Here is a 19,187-nt window from a genome sequence, read left to right as displayed (position 1 = left end):
CCCCAAACTGGAAACAATTCAAATATCCATCAACTGATGAAGGGATAAACAAATTATAGCATAGCCGTACCATGGAACACTACTCAGCAATAAAAAGGAACATTGATACATACCATCACATGGATGAATCTCAAAATGTCATACTAAATGAAAGCAGTAAAACTAGAAGGATGACATAATGTATGCTTCTATTTATATTATATTCTAGAAAAGGAAAAAAGAGAGTGACAGACAGCAGATCAGAAGTGGCCTGGGGCCAGGGGAAGAAGTGAGTACGAAGGCAGAGAGCAAACATAAACACGTATGTGTTGACTGGCCCAGTGACCACTGTGGTTAAAAACCCATCTGCTCAGTCAGTGACAGTCTCCACGGTCAAGGGCAAAGGAAGTAACCCTCTGGGGGTCTCCAGACTGTTCAGTGGACAGGGTGGCTTCTCAACGCTAACCAGAGGCTTTTATGTCTGTCTCTCTGCCTACCCTTCCTCCCTTTAAAGGAGCCAACTAACATGTAACTGAAAGAGATGAGGATCCAGCCGGCCTGACGCCTCCATGGAGAGAGCGAGCCATGCCTCCAGCTGCCCCACCTCCCCCTCGGCTGGACTGGACCCGTGTGGAGCAGCCGAGCAGACAGGGATCGACTCCAGCCTCAACCATCAGAGGTGCTGCTGGAGCATTTCTGCTGTTCTTCAAGAGAGATTATAAAACTTTCTAGTCCTCTTTCTTGAAGTCTTCCCTATTTCAAGGTATTTTCCTTCAAACTGCAGAGGAATATAAGCAAACCTTCTCATTTATTTAGGCTAAAAAAGTAAATAACATTCCTCTTTACAAAAAAGATAAACAGTTTCTGTTTACAGGGTGATTTAACTATGGGTCCCATTAAAAATTTAACCAGCTTTCTGAAAATAAATTTGACACATGTGGAGCATCACCAGGAAGCCCAAATACCAAACATACCCAGACTTGCAGTGAGCCAACTACCCTTTGATTTTAAAAAGTGTTGATATATTCATGCAGATGCTACATTAAAGAGAAAGAGAGAGAGTTATAGGGAAGTGCAGGTAAGAACTGCCTTGAAATAATCATCTATAAAAACTAAAGAAGGCAGCAAAGTATAAAACCGCCAGGAGTTTCAGTGGCAGAAACCAGAAGGAAATGGCTGGTCCTAACAATCTACAGGAATTACAAGGAGGAAGGCAGCTGGACATCCAGGAGACACACCTGAAGTTACTCCAGGGAACTAAACACAAACACAAACAGGAACGCAACAGCTTCACGGATCATTCAAACTAAATGCACCTTAAAATTGCACTTTAAATTACTGTGTTTCATACAGTTTTTACAGCATCATTCCATTTTGCCTCTTGTCAAGTAAAAGAGCTGTGCAAGTTTCCTTAGACTTCCTTCAGTTCAGGGAAGGACACATTATGTTCAAGAGAGAAACTGAGAAGTCCCTTTCATCCCCAATGTAGAACATCATTCACCTATTGAGTGAGGCAAGTCATTAAACTCAATTCAAAAAAAGCCTACCCATCCCTCCCTCCCTCCCTCCTTCCAGCTATAGACATAGACATTTTTAAGCCTCTATTACCTAAATTCAGATACATGGAATACTACTTTATGGTAAGGACCAGAGCACAATCACTTCCAAATTATCAATGATCATGGGCAACTGGGGGTACCACCCATAAATAAAATCAATATTCAAATTAAAGCCAGATATTTAAAACCTTGCTAGGCATAGTGGAGAAATGCTCTAGTTTGTGCAAAAAATGTGAAAAATTGAGATCATAAGCTAAATGTAAATCCTTAATTCTGTTTCTACTTTCTTTCCCATTAAGCCTTCTCTCCTTGAGATGTTCCACAATCCCCAAATCTACTAATTTCAATGTTATTTTATCTTCCCTTCCTTCCTTACTCTTTCAAAGAAATCATGGAGAGTTAAGCAATCAAATGTTTGTCAACAGCTGGGGACCAAAAATGTATCAAAATGAATGGATTATCAGTCTGACAAATCAATTTTGGTAAAAAAAATATATATATATCCCTCTATGCAGATTAATGTACACAAGTTCATTCAGACAGAGGCTCTTCTGGCTGATACTAAACCTGAGCCCATAACTAGAACAAAGAGTGTTAGAGGGGCCCTTGTTCACCAGCTTATCCCTTAACCCTTGACACACAGTAGTTGCTCAGAAAACATGATGGATGAATTAATGGAAACAATGGATGAATTAATAGCTGTTATTAACCAAAACCAAGAAAAACACGATGCATACTATTTTGGCCAAGCGAAGCTCACTTCTATTAGGCTGTTTTGTTTTGCTTTCCAGTCAGCAGATCTGACAGGGGGACTCTGAGCTCCTGACCAAGGGCTCCTTCTACCGCCCCCGCCCAGGATGGGACCCACTGGCCCTGGCTTTGGGGCCCAGGGCCGAGTGTGGCACTGCGTGGTAGGAACCCAGGCGCAAAGAGGGCTATGCCCTAGGGGCTAGGAATCCAAAATGTTTTACAAGCACTCCTGCTATTAAAGTTATTACACCGACAAACATGCCTCTCTTCTGCTTCTGCCAAGTCAGCCAGCAGCTGAGTCTTCTCCACGAACATAAAACCGCATACGAGGCGATAAGCATCAAAATCTGGGGGTGAAATCAGACTAGTTATCAAGGTCATCTGGTTGCCTGACTGTTTAATTCCTTGGACAAATGTCCTTACTCCAATGCCATCCACCTACCCCTTTCATGCTTCTTTAGCCCGTTAACTTCCAATGGCGTTGGTAATATTTCTCTACGACCAGTCGAGTTTATGGGAATATGTTTGCCTGGGGACCCTGACTGGCTAGTGTTCCAGTTGTCCAGGAATACTGGGATGATCTCAAAGGCAGACCTTCTAAAGTGTTTAAAGTTTGAGATTTGAATGGGAGACTCCAAGGGCTGACTGAACACTACACTCTTCATCATCCAGCAAAACAAAACGTTGATGTTCGTGTCTCCGTTTTACAGACGGGGACACGAACACTCTTGGATGTTAAGTCACTTGCTGAAAGGGACAAAAATAAGAAGTCAGATCTTCCAACTCCCAAAGCACTCTCTCGCCACCACCATACACTGTTTTCCAGAGGAACACAGCTCAGTGCACCGAGCACCGGTGTGTCCGTGCTTGCCACGAGCGTGCACCCATGCAAACCAGGCACACTCATCCTCTCAAACCGACAGTCACGGGAGGAAAAGCAGCTGTAACTAGGGCAGCCTTAATTTAGAACTGGGGCAGGGTGGAGAGTGACACAAGCCAACTTAACTGTCATTTTAATTCTCTTTAACATCAAGAAGATCAAGTCACAATTAAAGCTTCAGAAGCTGAGCATAAAATTGTGGGCTTAGTTGTGACTTAAAGAGTGAAGGGCTTCAACCACAGAGGTCCTGCATCGATCAGAAGCCCCCTGGTGAGGTGCTGCACAGTCCTCTTCCCAGATCCAACGCCACTGCTCCTGCTGGAATGAGCAGGACTTGCAGTGAAGACGGGGGTGAGAGGGGGTTGGTGACTGAGTGATAGTAAATGATCATTTTTTTACGAGCCCCGGCCCCGGGGTTTCTGGAGTGGTTTGCTACGTGGTATCACTGAGGTACCAGCTAAGTGATGCTGATGCTGGAAGACAGAAGCTTCCCTTTCCAGCACTAAGACGACTCAGCAAGTCAGGGCCAGCCTTCTTCAGACTCTACTGCCAAACAGGAGTAACCACTCTGCTAAAATACGAATCAGAAGATATGCCTCTGTTTAACTGGCTTCATTTTTTAGAAACATCAAGAAACTTATATTAGTTTTCTTTAAAAAAAAAATTAAACAAGTATGACAGGATGTGAAATTGGAAGTTTTGAATGAAGCATCAAGATGCAATAATATGTCAAAGCGAGGGTACAGAACAAGTGCATATTTTCAAAGGAAAGCATAAATTAAAAATAAACAATCAGCAGCAGACAGCTGCAAAAGCCTTCAACGCCGACCTGCACCAAAGCACGGAAGGGCCACAGCATGGACTGGGAAGGCTTTCTCTGGTGCTCGAAGGGGAAGAGGAGGGGGCGCCAGGTCCAGACTGATCCAGGGGCCCTGACTCTGGAAGAACTCCGTGAAGAGAAATTCCTCTGGAGAACGTGTGCCGTGCGCCTCACTAGGACCCCTGCCAGGGCACAGGCTCATGGGACCATCCAGAAAGTTTCCAAGAGGCCAGGGAGGCTCCGTGGACTGCTGCCTGGTTCCCACCTGAGAAATCTAGAGACAGAGAAACGGGCTGACTGGCTGTTTTGGAGGCAGGGAAGGAAAACAGCTGCTCCTGCTGCCTGGGATGGGGCAGAGGGTTTCCCAATCTGCCAAAGCAAAGGATGAGGGTCACGAGGGATTAAATGCTCCCCAAACAGTCCAACCGGAAAAGCAATGGGATCCCGATAGAAAAAGGGTCCACTTGCAGGGGGGTCATCCAAACAGCGGGGGTGTGGCCACACCAAGGAAGGGCAGGAGAAGGCTCCCAGCGGGGCCTGCAGAAGCAGCGGGGCGATTTCCCACCGCTGCACAACCAGTCTCCATAAACACGGTGCTTAGCACTCAGCTCACGGTGCTGCAGGCCAGCCCTCTGCTCAGGGTCTCTGAGGCCACCTCTCGGCTGGAACTCAGGACCCCCTTCCACACTCCTCCACACCAGTGGCAAAAGCTGGCTCCCAGCTGTCACAGGACTAAGGTCCTCAACTCCTCTCACTTCTTCAAGTTGCTTCTTGTCTCTTTTAAGGACTCATCTCATGAGACCAGGCCCAGCCAGGACCTTCCTCACATCTGCCAACTACTATAACCCAGTCACGGGAGTGACAATCCTGTCACAGTCTCAGCCCCCACCCACACTCAGGTGAGAGGCAGGAATGTTGGGGACCATCTCAGAAATCTGCCTCACATACCATGAAAGCACACAAAAGAGTCAGCTATAAACACACAGAGACCCAAAGAGTGCAACTTGCAAACCATCCCAGGGCCTCGCCAGGCAAGCAGGGCATTTCCGCCCCCCGCCCCCCCCCCCCCACTGCCTCACCATGTGCTCAGGACGTGGGCAGGGGGTGGAAGGATAGATGCCCCCCTCCACCGCCCTCAACTCACACACACACACCAGCCGGGGTTGGGGGCTGGGGCAGGGGACGGGTATAGCTTTCAACCACTGGTTGTGACTGTGACCAAGGTCCTGTTCACTGCCTGAAAATGAAGAGGCAGGGGATGCTCCACCTGAGTAGGAAGGTGGAGAAACCAGATGAAGATCTGAGTCCAATCCTGCACCCAAGCAGTGGGTTTAGAAGACGTTTAGTTTTCTTCTTTATGCTTCTGAACTTTAAACACCTAATGAATGTATTAAACACATAGTTCTATACCTTATATATTTAAGATAATATTGTAAAATATTATTTACAAAAAAGGTTGGTAATGAGTTTCTTACTAAAATTTCAAAACCAAAACTAAAACCAAAAGCACCCTAGAATTATTCACTGCTGGGCTTTTATGAACCTGGGCTCATTCAAAGAAGTAAAGCTACCTTTGGCCCAGATAAAGAAGACAGGTCTAAACATGCAGGATATGGCTTTGTGGCTGATGTCACATCACTGGCCCCTTTCTGCTGTGGGCAAGCTTCCACCTGAACGGCGTAGACAAGGACTGGTGAGTATTTCCAGCAGGTGCCCTGCTCCCCAGCACCTCAGAACACACATCTCATCTGCACAGTAATTTCTTAACTGGAATTCAGCCCTCAGGACCACCCAGGCAGACATGAGGACTGGCCCTCCAAGTATCTGGGAAAATAGGATGTGTACACACATGCTGTTAAGTGCAGTATCGTCTACACAAATATAAAATACTAGTCTGTTGCAGAAGATTGTCTAGACCCATTTGTGGATAATGTTCCATCTCAAGGGGCTGCCTGGGCAGTGGCATCAGAGGCCCGTTCATTCTGTGTCACAGCACGGTCATCAAACAAGATCATCCAGGGAGCAAGAACTCAGCCTGGTGCCGCCAGTGCTAAAGAGTAGATTAGACAGGAAAACGGAAGCATTTCTTACTTCAAACAAAAGAACCAGATCAGAAATATCTTCCTTTTTCCCCTGCTTTAGGAAAAAATGACATAAGCCAACAAAATCAACAGGTAACATTTGCTGGTGTGTTGAAAGAGCCAGGAGCTTAATAGAGCCAGGGCTTCAGGGGAGTCACTGCCTGTGACCCCATGAAGGAAGGACAGGAGGCCAGCGCACGGCCCGTAGAAACGAAGCCCCGGGTCGGAGAGGTTTCCTCGCCAGCCTTAGAGAAAGCAGGATGGCTACGCAATTTCATATTACAGCTCCAGGAACGACTGTTACTAGTTTATAATTTAATTTTTCCACAGTTCTCATTCTTGTCCTGAGTTATCTCCCAAATTTAAGGTATTTTCAAAAGTCCAAAACACAGAGCAAGTAAGCAACAGGGCTGAGGTAACGCAGATGACTCCTGGTGGTGTGTTGACTGCTGTGGACTCCGGGGCAAGGACGGCCCCAGACCAGAGGCCCCCCCCGGCCCCCCGCCCATTCACCATACACCAGAGCAGTGACCAAGGGTGACTGTGTCCTGGTGACTCTGGTCCCACCACCCCGTTCATGCAGGAGGCCCAGCACAGGACTCACGGAGGAGGTGGACAGAGGCACTAGCGGGCACCTGCCATCTCCTGGTCTGGTTCAGCGCCTCCCACCTCTGACGAGAGCAGGAGTCAAAGCCCTCAAGGCTGCGGAACGTCTCCCACTGGTGTCAGTGTGTTTCACAAGACGAGAATCCATCTTCCCAACCAATCTCCCAAACAAGGATTCATAGTTAAGACACAGAACAGCTCCGTTGAGGAGGTTCAGAGAACACACACACACACACACTCTTGCTATCTAGTTACCGCAGACACACTGGAATCTATTGATACAAAAGCAGAACCTGAGGGTAAGGGTCAGTCCTGCGTGGAGAACATGGATCCAGATCCATCACAGGCATATGAGGGGAGTAAGAAAAGGATGCCGGGAGGGGAGGGCACAAGTGCAGGACGCTCGTCCCAAGTCTGGCTCCAGTGAGACCCTGCAGACATGCCCCGCCAGCAGGCAGGGCTGGGACGGGGCCGACGGGAGTGTGTATTCTCCATCAGAACATCCTCTCTGTTTTTTGACAAATTACTGTCTTCTTAGTCTTGTGTAAAGTTCTATGTGAGTGCATTTTTCAGTTGCTGTCCTAAAGAACAGGCACCCCTAGATTAAGTCACCCTATATTTTATACTAAGTATAAAATAAGCTACAAGGATATATTGTACAGCACAGGAAATACAGCCAATATTTTATAATAAATGGAGTACAACCTTTAAAAATTGTAAATCACTATATTGTACACCTGAAACATATATTATAACTCAACTATGCCTCGATTTTTAAAAAGCTGTAGAGCACTATATACAGTGTATCATTTATGAAAAAAGATAAACATGCTTATACAAAAACAAGAATAGCCACCCCTAAGCACTTCCCAGGTGGCATTCCTGAGCAGCTGGGTGCATTCCCACTGTCCCCACCTTGTGTGAATATGGCGCTTCCTTTGTCAGGAGAAACCTATTAACACAGTCAGCAAACAGCGCTAAAGGCTGGTGGAACACAGCTCCGGAAAACCCAGACAGGAACTACTGAGGTGCTGACTGCCACTCTGTCCCCACCACTAGTCCAGCTCATGCTTCTCGTCACCAGAGAAACCGAACTGGGCCGCTTTCCACTGACACTGGAAGACAGTACTTAGCAGACTTGGAAAGCTGCCTCCAACCGAACGGTTAAGAAACCTAGACTCATCCTCTTGAATTCCTCTGAGGGATTATTAGTAGCTTACTTCATTGCCCAAGCTCCTAATAAGTGTATTTTCAGAAAGAACTGGTAAACTATAGGGCCTTTAGAGGATACTTACAGTTAAGGACTATTCTTTGTTTTCAAACTCACACACCCTTCTTACTCTGTTCCCATGTATTCATCACACACCCTTCTTACTCTGTTCCCATGTATTCATCACCTGTTGCTAGCACGTTTCATTTTACCTAGTAGATTCCAGATATCTATTTTGCACAAGAATACTTGGTTATAAAATACCCTTACAACAACTTGGAGCTCATGAAAATGAAAAAACGGTACGATCCAAAGCTGAGTGAGGGTGCACCAAAGTATCTGGAGGATGCAGATGCATGTAGCCCCCGGAAGAACCCACCTTCAGCCTAGGCCTCAGGAATTCCCATAGATACAGTTCTAAGAAATACAAGCTCACATTAAAAAAAAAAAAAAATCGCACAACAAACAAGAAACAAAGCTCCATGAATGATAGCCAGCAGAAGCATAAAGTTGAATAAGACCCACAAAGACTTCAGAAATGAAAAGTATCAGATCCAGAAGGTAAAATTAATGTGTTAAAAAGAAGGGATTGGAAACGTGGTATAAGGAGCAAGACACAATTTTTAAAAATGACCAATCCAATTTGAAAAAGAACCAAAAAAAACTTCTAAAATGAAAAATATAATAAATTAAACAAAAATTTATTGGATGGATTTAGTAATATATTGACACAGCTCAGGAGTGACTAGAAGACATTATCCAGAATGAAGCACAGAAAAACAAAAATGAAAAACACAGAAGAGGATGAGCCATGGAGGACAGAGTCAGAAGGACTAACAGCAAATCACAGGAAAAAAGAAAGAACAAGGCAGGGACAGTACGTGGGGAGGCAGAAGCTGAGGATTTTCCAGAACTGTTGAAAGACAACAGTCCACAGATTTGGGAATCTCACAAAACATGGAGGAAAAGAAGGTGAAGGTGGGGGGCTGGGGAGGGCAGGAGCGGAGGAGGAGGAGGAGGAGGTAGAGGAAAAGAAATCTATGCAGATGTATTATAGGGAGAACACAGTATCATATATGAAGACCTTAAAAACAGCTGGAGAGAAAAACTGCCCAACAACGGTAAACACCACTTTCTTTCCAGGGGCCCCTCATGTGCCCCCAGGACTATGCTTCTTGCCACCCTCCCCAAAACTGTCACTAGCCCCTTAGAGGTGGCTGTAGGAGACTTCAGAATGTCTAAGGAAATACCAGCAGTAGATCCTGTAACCGTCAGGTCACTGCAGGTTCTCTCCAAGATGAAGCTCCCCTGGGTTACACAGGGGGCTTGTTGGAGGAGTAACCGGTCCGTTATTTACATGCATCCTACAAGGGGAGTCATCCAACTAGAAAAAGTGGAACAAAATTTGTCCCTGAACTTAGTGAAAAGTGGTCACCGCCGGGGGCCTCAGACGAGGGAAACTTGAGACTCTGCCGAGGTTCATGCTCTTTGTTCTATGAGCAATAAAGTCTCTAACCCAGTAGTCGGGGGTCTTCTGCCAGCATCCCTAAAACTGGTGACTACAGTAGAACTCAGACTCTTCACAGATCTTGACCCAAACAACCCACAAGAAAATGGGCCAAAAACCCTGAAGAGGCATTTCACATAAGAAAAACCAGAACCAATAAACATAGCAGGTAGATGCCAATTAGAGCTGCAGTGAGTTGTTCTTTCACCCTCGACAGCCTGACAAAATCAGAGTCTCACGGTGCTGGCGAGGCACAGAAGGAACTCACCGCTGGTGAGTGTAAACTGGCACAGGCCCTTTGGAAAACACTTCACAACTGTCTATCCCCACGTCTCAGCAACATCATTCATGGCAGGTACACGAGTGACTCTCTTGCACACGGACACCAAAAGGCTGCCCTTGCTTTACACAATTCAGATGTGAAGAAACTTCAGTGACCACAGTTTAGTTAAATAACACCATGCCTAGCAACAGGGTTCAGACTGCAGCCGTCAGGGTGTGTAACTACCTGCAGGAGGCACCAGCGGACAGCCAGCTCCTGGGCCCACAGGTCGCTGTGTGATCAGCCGACGAGGAGAATGACTGGGACCAGTCACGGCACTTCTGGGAGCCTCCGCGACACCCAGACAGCCGAGCGGTAGCTGCTGTGCCCGCCTCCCAGGGACACACAAGACGTTCCCCAGAGATGGGTAATCAGAAGAGAGAACCGGCCACCAAGATAAAAGCAAATGGAAAGTGACCGTGCCTGAAGTGAGATGTGACTCCACCATAAACGGAGGCACAGAAGAAACAGCTGTGGGGGCCGGGGAGACGGGCAGCCGGAGGGACCCGCCAAAGTAGCCTGGCGCCACAGAGAAGGGGTCGGGGACAACTGCAGAAGCCAAGACGGAGGTTAGGAGTGACCTGCTCCTACTGCCTAAGGCAACAGAGAGACACTGTTCCATTTCTTTACTCAGAAGAAACCACCATACCTTGGAGTCCCCACCATGTCCGGGTCTCACCGTGTCCGTGTAAGACAGGGACTCGGCAACTTGTCCAAGCCACATGGTGGAGCTGGAATCCAAAGCCAGTTCTCCGGACTCCAAGCCACCCTCTCTGCCCACCCGCCCATAGCCAGCCCGGTCCTCTGGCAGGAAGCATGGATATTCCCAAATCAGAATCCATCACAAACAGCAACAGCAAGGAATGGGGCATCTTCATGGGAACATCACCACCGGATTATTAACCCACAGCCAGGCCAGGCCTCACACCCCTGCCTCTCACAGAAGGAAAAAATCTGTCTTCTACACAGCTTCCTCATCTCTGAGTACGCAGCTGCTCACTTAAAGACGATGGATATTCTGCTTTAAAGCATGGCCTTTCCTTTGTCATCTTCTGCTGATGTACAGTCTACAATGCCCTCCCAGAATGAAACAAAATCCACTTCGGCCCAGGCTCTGCTGTCTGGTCCCTCCAGCCCACGTGGATCCCCCCCACCTTTGATCCTTCTGTTTATGTGGAGCTGCCTTAAACTGAACCCACAGTCTCCTTTGCAGCAAGAAAGCCCCTTCTGATCCTTCTTCCTCTTTCCTTTTCATATTTGTTTCCCTTATCTGATATTTAAAGTAGAAAAATGCAGAAGATGTTAAAAAGTCTCAATCCCCATTTAGAGTGTTTAAGATATTTTTACTTAGAGAGGGAACCTCACACGTGTCGGCTCGTGTTCTGGTACCTGGTGGTGGGATGCATGTTGCCAACCGTCTGCAGAAAGGGGTTTCCAAAGGTAGTACAGAACAGGAATAGTGCCAGAGCACAAGGTTCTGCATTCTTCAACACCACCATTTATAACAGTATGTTGCGCCATCTTCCATGTAACTGAGGGGAAAAACCATGGAGTAAAATAACTTAAAGAAAAAAACCTCTTAGTGTCCTTTCCAGTATATAAATTGTAAACATTCGTATCACACGTCATCAGTTGATAGTGGCCACAGATAAATGCAGAGACAGAATTCACGCACAGCCAAAATTTAAAGCTCCACATAACACCCTCAGCACTCACGCTCGTGTCAATACAAGCAAATAACCCTGACTCACACACCAAACTCTGCTGTTGCCCTTCATTCTCACACATTTCCTCCAAATTCTTTCTACAACAGCAGACGCTTGCTGTGTCCACTGACCGACAACCACCATCTGGACATGAAGCCCCTGCAGGACAGAAAGGACCCACCCCACGGGGGGCCTTGGGGAGTCGTCTGAGGAGGTTGGGGCTCAGCTTGTGGACCTGGAGCTGCTCCAGGGACGACCACCCGTTCCAGGGACGATGCCTGACAGCTGAGCTAGCTCTCGGAGGCCCCTGGGGAAGTCGGAATCTGCCCGAAGCATCGGGAAGACCTGTTCCTTAAGCAGATCACCTCCACAGGCTGGGCCCTGGCAACACTCCCCGCGGGCAGTCCCTCCCAAGATGGCCGAGACCACGTGAGAAGCGAGCTCCAGAGCTGGGTCCACTCTGCCACAGGCAGGAAGCGACTTCATCTTTTCGCCAAGATATATCTGTCCTCTGTAAAGAGCGATTAAGAATTAAGAATTTATGGGCTTCCCTGGTGGCGCAGTGTTTAAGAATCTGCCTGCCAATGCAGGGGACACGGGTTCGAGCCCTGGTCCGGGAAGATCCCACATGCCACGGAGCAACTAAGTCCGTGCGCCACAACTACTAAGCCTGCGCTCTAGAGCCCATGAGCCACAACTACTGAGCCTGTGCGCCGTAACTACTGAAGCCCACGTGCCTAGAGACCATGCTCTGCAACAATAGAAGCCACTGCAATGAGAAGCCCATGCACCGCAACGAAGACCCAATGCAGCCAAAAATAAAATAAATAAATTTTTAAAAAAGTAATACTGTCAGTGAATGGATCTGAGGCTGTATAAACATACGTACCTTCACATGCACTAAAGACTTAGTAAAAAAAAAAAAAAAAAAGAAAAGAATTAAGAATTTACTACATGGCCATTTTGTATATCTATGAGCTTAGTACTTAACATTACTAACATTTTTTTTTAATGACTTAGTGGCTGGAATGAACCTCATACACAAAAATTTGGTAATACTCAGGCCAATAATTAGTGTTCACTTGTGGGTGTGTAAAGAAATTAGTACAACTTAAACTCAAATAAGAGCCTTTTAGAAAAAATTATCACAAAATGCACCTCAGTACAGTCCTAAGAGCTGGTTAATAATCAGGGCCAACACGGAGGCGATTTAGGAATTTTAGAAGATGCGACACCAACTGATAAAACTAAGTCACTTAGTAGTAATAGCACAAAACCTATGTGATGTGAAAGTTTGAGTCAAGATCTAAAGAAAACAAAAGGCGACCTGGTCCTAGGAGCAGAAGCATGGTTTTCCATAACCTTTTTGGAAAACTTACAGAATATTTGGTACTTTAGTGACAATTCAAAGCCTTCTCAATATTTTCAACATTACCCAAAGATTTTACTTTCTAGCTCAGATTTGTCTATTGTGCTTACCTAGAACTTCTATACTGTATACAGTACTAATTTCAGAGAGGTTTGAGGCCAGTGGAATAAATTATTTTAATTGTTATGTTTTCTTAGAAGTATCAAAAACACATTTTAGTATAATTACAAATGTTTCAAAATATTATTTTAGTTGCTAATAATCTTGAAATTAAACCTCCTTCATTGTGGAATGCCCCGTGTATTTATCATGAATTAAAACAAACCAAAACAAAACAAGAAACCTGTTTCATTAACCTGTCTCTGATTCTTACAAAGTGAGAGAAGCATATGTGCCTGAGTGTGGGGACGTTTGCACACACATATACAAGCACACATGCACACACACACAGGTACTTCACTTTTCCTCCCATTAATTCTGATCTTTCAGGTCTCTATGTGTATTAATACCTGCCCACCTGGCTGGCAGACCTTTTCACAACGTACCCTTCAAGATTAAAAAAATGTGCCCTTCAAGATTAAAAAAAAAAAAATCAGCAATTTGAAAATAGACAATGACAACCTTAAGGAGGGCTGGAGAGAGAAAGAAAGGAACTAAGGGTAAGACCCAGACAGACAGACAGAGACGCTCAAAGAAATAGCTTCCCACCAGGGTCTGGGCTATGCAGCCAATCAGGCAGGTACACGCAGCTCTTCACTTCTGCAGACTTGCTTAGCATCGCAATCGGCTGTCTGCCCAGGAGGATGAGGTAATGTCTAGGTTTAATGCCAAAATCTCTCTAACTGGCAGGACACATTGGGTAAATATTTCTACCACAGGAGACCACATTCATTCGATGCTGCTGCCAGTTTTATTATTGTTATTATGCTCATTAATATTAATACTTAACCACTGTACCTGTTTAAGATTGAAGATGGGAAAGTCAGGGTTTTGCTGAAACCACGTTAGCAGGTATGGGAGGGAAAGAGTCAGCCTCCCGCCCCACTCCCCATCCCCCAGTCTCCCTGAACGATGAGGGAGGCAACTCTGGCCTCCTGCAATCCCTTTCACACACCCTGGGTCGCACACAGACTCCCCTCCCCCTCTCTGCAACTGCCTGTCCTAGTGGCTATAAATCTGGAAACTGCTGGGGTTTCCTCCATTTCATCCTCTCGGTGAGAATGGGAGGGGGTCTTGAAACCCACTTCAAGCTGCCTTGATAGTTGTAATATCTGGAAACATAGTAGATTGCCAATTTTCTTCTCCCGTCCAGAAAACAATCTAAATCTGCTCCACCATACATTTTTGACAACCTGCGTTATGGCCTCACAAGTTACGGCACCACAGTGCAGGGACCCACGGGCCTCCCTTGATGGTCCATCTCTGCGGTTACCGTGGACAATGCACATTTCTGCTGTAGCAGATCAGCTTAGAGAAGAAGCATTGACAGAAATGCTCAAGGCTTTTTTAATTTAAATGTTCCCTGTTGTTACTGGATGAGGCCTCTGACATCAGCCTTCATTCAGTTAAAAAGACAGGACTTCTGCTCTGGGAGTCAGCACCTGAGTGCGCATCTTCACACGAGTTCACGAAGGACCCGCTAAAAGGCACGGTCAAAGCCTTCATCAGTCTCACCTCCGCTCACCAGAGAGTGGGGAATAATGTTCCCCTCCCACAGGTATTACTCCAGGAAGGGGCAAGAAAGTATGATATCGAGGCAAAGTCTTCCCCTAAAGGCACTGAGGGCAATTTGTGTATGAACCACAGGAACAAACACCTGAGGCCTGAAACCCTCCATCTGCGTCTGCGCTCTGACATGCCTACATCGCCGTATGGGGAGGGGGGAGCCAGGAGCCCCCTCCCCACATGTGCCAAGGGTCTTGGTCAGGGTTGCCCAGCCCAGCCAGCTGCTAAGACCACGTGCACAGTGGTTCCTGAATGTTTTTTAAAACAGCAAAGCATCCTCCATACAGAAAGAGTTTCAAGTCATTCCTAACTTGTCCAAATTGCAGAGTCTTGTGCAACATGTCTATACACCAGAGGTGTGCCTCGGAGTGGGAAACCAAACTTCCCTGTGAATCAGGAAAGTAATGGAAGGTAAGCCACTGTCAACGGGAACAGGAACTGGAGGCGGGGAAGCAATGGGACAAAGGTGCTGTCTTTCACATCGCCCCCCCTTATCCGAGGGGGATATGTTCCAAGACCCCCAGTGGATTCCTGAAACCGCAGATAGCACCGAACCCTAAATACTCTGTGTTTTCCTATATATACTTACCTGTGATAAGGTATAACTTATAACTAGGCACAGTAAGAGAATATCCAAATTACCAGCATCACTATTCATGTGTCTTGGGGCCATTATTAAGTAAAATAAGAGTTACTTGAATACAAGCACTTCGATACCACGACAGTCCATCTGATTGAGGCGGTTATTAAGTGACTAACAGGCGGGACACGGGCACAGAGGGTGATTCACATACTGGGAAGGAGGGCACACGGTTTCGTCAAGCTACTCCAACGGTGGGCAACTTAAAGCTCATGGATTGTTTATTTCTGGAATTTTCCACATAATATTTTTGGACCACGGTTGACCACAGTAACTGAAAACACAGAGAGCAAACCTGTGGATGAAGGGGGATGACTGCATCACTGGCAGAACAGAGACCTGGCTGCTCGTCCCAAGAAGAACATTGGAAGGAGAGCTGAGAGTGAAAGAGGAAGGGCCCGGGAGGGTCCCCATGGTTGGGAAGGCACGTGGGCAGAAGGGTCTCTTCAGTGGCACCCTCACCAGGGCTTCCTCTATCCTGACAGCTGAAAGGACCTCTCCTGCCCCCACCTCCACCCACTAGTTGACAAAATACTTCTCCCCGTAGCTTTGGTTTTTAGAAGTCATCCTCCTTTCTTCCCCAGAGGGGGACCTTTGCCACATGAAAGAAAATTAAGGCTCCCCAAATGTGTTTTGATCTCATGTTATGACAAGAAAGGTTTAAAGTGTACAGCTTTCACCCTTTTAAAAACGCTAAAAGACCCCTTTTTAAAGCAGTAATGAAGAGAAGCGATAGGAAGTTCCCAGGAGCTGAGAGCCTAAACTTTACTCAGACCGGAGAACACCCAGTATGAGGCGGCGACAGGCTGGATGGAAATTACTAATTAATTGAACATTAGAGCTTTAAAACTCATCGTTTCATCCTACTTAACTGCGTTTCCTGAACATATGCACATTTTTAATGTTCTGTTAAACTAATAAAAACACAGTCGTAAGATTATTAATGAGGAGCCTGGATCCCGTGCTGCCTGGTGACCATGTCCCGGCGGTGCTGCAGGCCTGGCCGCCTCTGGACGTGCTGGAGCAGGTGGCCGTGCACCTGACCTTCTACACGCTGGCTTCAGCCCGGGCCAACGGAACACAGCAGCGTGGCCGTAACCACCACAAACCTTGAAATCACACTCTCCCCCCACCTCCTAATCCCTTTACTGACCTCAACACGGAGACCTGGACTCGAATACCAAAACCAAGAGTCAAACTCGTGTGACGTCTTTCTCTCTGAAACCATCACATGATGGGACCCAGTTCAGTGTGGACTCGAGTCCCCTAACTCTAAACACCCCCAATTTAACTGGACACATTAAAGCTGAATTTCTATCTCCTACATTCTTTATCTCCACTGGAAACATGGCTTAACTTCCACAGGAAAGATTTAGGTCAGATGGAAAGATGGTATTAATATCTTCAACAAAAGACTTGTGAAGCATGAGGCTGCGCTACTGACTGTGAAACCTCAGCCCCTGAAAATCTTTTACTAGAATTGAGAGTGAGGATGGGGGGCACCTGGGTCACCCCGACCTCCACACAAAGACCCCACTATACTCATTCTGGGTAGGGAGGCCGCCTGACTTTAAGGTGGTTGTTTTCCCATGATCTTAACAATCTCCTCTAATTCCTGACAGTCTTCAGGACTCAGGACTCATTTCCCTGTGCTTCACAGATGGCGCGTCCCTCAGTCCCTGTGGGGCCCCCCTCCCACAATGGAAAAGGCAGAGACCCTGTTCAGCCTGCTGCACACCATGTAGGGACGTTAACGATGAAGGGTCGAGATGTGCTGTGTTGATATGAGACTGTTCTGTTACAAATGTCTACCTGGAAGGCACCTGGGATAATTTTAAAATTCCAAGAATTATTTTTTCTGGGACCCAAGCCTGGTGGCTGGCGGTCACTGGCTCTCACAGAGTGCATCCATCATGTTCACTTACAGGCATGTGTGTGTGTCCAGCTTGAAGACAGAGGCTTTGGTCAGATGCCCTAAGACAGACACATTTAAAGCTGAATCAGTACTTTATATGTTTGAAAACCATTGAATCTAATTTGTGGACTTCCCTGGTGGCAGAGTGGTTAAGAATCCGCCTGCCAAATGCAGGGGACATGGGTTCGAGCCCTCGTCCGGGAAGATCCCACATGCTGCGGAGCAACTACTGAGCCTGCGCTCTAGAGCCCGTGAGCCACAACTACTGAAGCCCGCGCGCCTAGAGCCCATGCTCTGCAACAAGAGAAGCCACTGCAATGAGAAGCCCATGCACCACAACGAAGAGCAGCCCCTGCTCACCGCAACTAGATAAAGCCTGCGCACAGCAACAAGGACCCAACACAGCCAAAAATTAAAAAAAAAAAAAAAAAAAAAAAATTAAAAAAAAGAAAAGAATCTAATTTGTGTCTGTTTCCTTTAAAGATCAGTAGTGTGGAAAGTATAATATAGTAACCTGTGGTTAAGATGCTAACCTTTGATTTTATAGCAGAAGCAGTGCTGGAGTGTACCGAGGTTTGTATGTAGGCAGTAATAAAGTTAATGTCACAGGGCCCAAAGGTGAGTTTTATACCCATTTTACAGACAAGGAATAGGATCTAGAACTAAAGGGCAAGAAAACGGATCTCCTCTTTCTCAGTCCACTACTAGGGGACAGTGTGAAGGTCTGTGCCTTGTCAGCCAAAGCTGATGAGCACATTGGTGCTCTTGGGTCACTGGCTGTGCAGGACAAAGGGGCTTGCATTAGTCACTGACGGAGAAAAAGAGGTGTTTCCACCACCAGTTTGTGGATGGCCAGTGGCTTGATTGGCTGTATCAAGCACCGCATACTAACTTTTATGGATGTAACAACACAATAGAGATCGCTGACGTTGCTGCATAGTTCTGCCCCCGATTCACTGTCAGTCCACAGCAGAGCAAATACAGGTGGACAGGCATCCAGGCAGGACTCAAGACATGCAGTTCGTCGTTCTGGAAGGCTCGCGGCCCCGCAGGCCAAGCCTGGCCTGGAAAAGGTCATGTTTATGCTCCTTGAATGGTGGGGGTGACTCTTGAAGACCCACCTGTTCATTCAGGTGAATCTCCGTGTTTCTCCCCCACGTTCCTGGGCTCCAACCAAGCAGCAAAGCCTGCAGGATGCCTGCAGCCAAATGCCCACCTGCAGGCATCCCACAGAGAAGAGGGGTGAACAGCCGGCCAGGCTGGATGGGCGCCAGGCCACCATGGAGGCCGGTGCCATGCTTCCCGGAGATGGGGACCAAAGTCTGTTAAGTTTGCTGAGTTAGAGTCTGGCTGGGAAATGAAGAAAAATGACTGCCTTCATAGAAATTTTACAAAGGAAAAAAAGGTCTTTATTTAAAATAGAATTACAAAAATTAAAATGACTAATAAACATAGGAAACAGTCACTAAGTCATCTAGGAAATGCAGACTGTAGCCTCAGTGTAACACCACTGCCGCCCCCACTAGCGGCTGGAGGACGAGGCCTGAGGACACCAGGTGCCACCCGGCTTGCGTCTGCCGCCCCAGGGGACGCCGAGACCACTTGGCCCCCGCAATTCTGCTCCCACATTCCCACAAAAACCCAGTTCGAGGGAGCTCTGTAGGTGGCTGGTCCAGTTCTGCTACTGTTTATTTATTTATTTTTTTGGTGAAATTCACATTAATATAAAATTAACCACTTTAAAGTGAACATTTAAGTGGCATTTAGTACAGTTGTTCAATGTATAAAAAATACAGGGTTTGATATATGCACTTTTCTAATGTATACACTAATTCAATAAAAAATTTAAAAACAGAGAGACAAAATGGGAATGAGGGCTCTTTCCTTGCTTCCAGCCCTTGGAGAACGCCTACTGCAGACGGGGACAAGGCACACGAGATATTTCTTCTTTTGCCATCTCTGTGTCCTTTCTTCACTCCCCCTGGCAGAACGAGCTTTGGTCGCTTTTGGTTACATCATATCCCTTCTCCTGAACAATTTATGGGTTTTCTGTGCATGTGACAAAACCCATCTGCAACCTTTTCCACACGGCTTTTGTTTTCAGTCAAGCGAGTACAT

At 46.7% G+C, this 19,187-nt stretch overlaps 1 protein-coding gene and 1 long non-coding RNA gene across 2 annotated transcripts in view; one reads left to right on the top strand and one right to left on the bottom strand.

Moving 5' to 3' along the window:
• Positions 1-19,187, bottom strand: part of LDLRAD4 (low density lipoprotein receptor class A domain containing 4) — a 303,264-nt gene that overhangs the window by 61,238 nt on the left and 222,839 nt on the right.
• LOC309611108 overlaps positions 11,254-19,187 on the top strand; it is a 123,174-nt gene continuing 115,240 nt past the window's right edge. Inside the window, exon 1 of the long non-coding RNA XR_014234334.1 lies at positions 11,254-18,866. This is a non-coding gene — a long non-coding RNA (uncharacterized lncRNA). The remainder of the gene's footprint in view (positions 18,867-19,187) is intronic.

This window comes from Balaenoptera borealis (assembly GCF_965194805.1).
Source record: "Balaenoptera borealis genome assembly, chromosome: 14".
NCBI classification, from domain to species: Eukaryota; Metazoa; Chordata; class Mammalia; order Artiodactyla; family Balaenopteridae; genus Balaenoptera; species Balaenoptera borealis.
Note: the sequence above shows the minus strand (reverse complement) of the source record. Positions and strands in the feature narration are given on the sequence as shown.